A 1,526-nucleotide genomic window follows, 5' to 3' on the forward strand; every position below is an offset into this window, starting at 1 on the left:
CCCTTCCCTCCCCTCCCCTCCCCTCTTTTATTGAGACAAAGTCATGCTCCGTCTCCCAGCCTGGAGTGCAGTGGTGCGAATTCAGCTTACTGCAACCTCCGCTTCCTAGGTTGAAGCAATTCTCTTGTCTCAGCCTCTCTAGCAGCTGGGACTACAGGAACCACCACACCCAGGTGTTTTCTATACTTTTAGCAGAGACAGGGTTTCACCATGTTAGCTAGGCTGCTCTTAAACTCCTGACCTCAAGTGATCTGCCTGCCTCGGCCTCCCAAAATGCTGGGATTACAGGCGTGAGCCACCGCGTCCAGCCCACGGTGAGAACATTTAAAATCTACAGTTACCTCAGATTTGAAATACATAATATATTGTTTTTAACTATAGACTTCATAGTGTACAATCTCTAAGACTTAACTCTTCACAGTCTAACAAACTTTGTATCTTTTGAGTAGTCTCGCTCCATTCCCCATGGCCTCCTCCTAGCCACCTGGCCTCTGATAACCACCATTCCATTCTCTACTTCTATGAATTCAATTTTTTTTTATTTATTTGAGAGGCGTCTGACTCTGTTGCCCAGGCTGGAGTGCAGTGGCGTGGTCTCGGCTCACTGCAGGCTCTGCCTCCCGGTTTCAAGGGATCCTATGAGTTCAAGTTTTTGAGATTCCTTGTATAAGTGAGATAACATAGTATTTGTCTTTCTGTGTTTGGCTTATTTCACTTATTTATTTATTTATTTATTTTGAGATGGAGTCTCGCTCTGTCACCGGGGCTGGAGTGCAGTGGCACAATCTCGGCTCACTGCAAGCTCCGCCTCCGGGGTTCACGCCATTCTCCTGCCTCAGCCTCCCGAGTAGCTGGGACAAAGGCGCCGCCCCCACGCCTGGCTAATTTTTTTTTTTGTATATTTAGTGGAGACGGGGTTTCACTGTATTAGCCAGGATGGTCTCGATCTCCTGACCTCGTGATCCACCCGCCTCGGCCTCCCAAAGTGCTGGGATTACAGGCGTGAGCCACCGCGCCCGGCCTATTTCACTTATTTTATATTCTCTAGGTTCATCCATGTTGTTACTAATGACTGAATTTTCTTCATTTTAAAAGATAAATAATATTTCATTGTGTATATATACCACGTTTTCTTTATCCATTCATCTGTTGATGGATAATTTAGTTGATACATGGCAGTGAAGATACCTTTTAAACCTATTGATTTCATTTTCTTTGGATTTTGCTCAGTAGTAGCATTGCTGGGTAATACAGTAGTTCTATGTTTAACTTTTTGTAGAATGTCCATACTGTTTTCCATATGTCTGCACTAATTTGCATTCCCACCAACGGTGTACAAGGGTTCCCTTTTCTTCACATCCTCGCCAACACTTGTCCCCTGGCTTTTCTATGAAACACATTCTAACATATGCGGTGATAGGTCATTGTGGCTTGAATTTGCATTTTCCTGATGATTGCTGATGTTGAGCATTTCTTCCTATATTTGTCAGTCATTTGTCTTCTTTTGAGAAATGTCTATTCAGATC

Source organism: Piliocolobus tephrosceles, chromosome 6 (genome assembly GCF_002776525.5).
Source record: "Piliocolobus tephrosceles isolate RC106 chromosome 6, ASM277652v3, whole genome shotgun sequence".
Lineage (NCBI taxonomy): Eukaryota > Metazoa > Chordata > Mammalia > Primates > Cercopithecidae > Piliocolobus > Piliocolobus tephrosceles.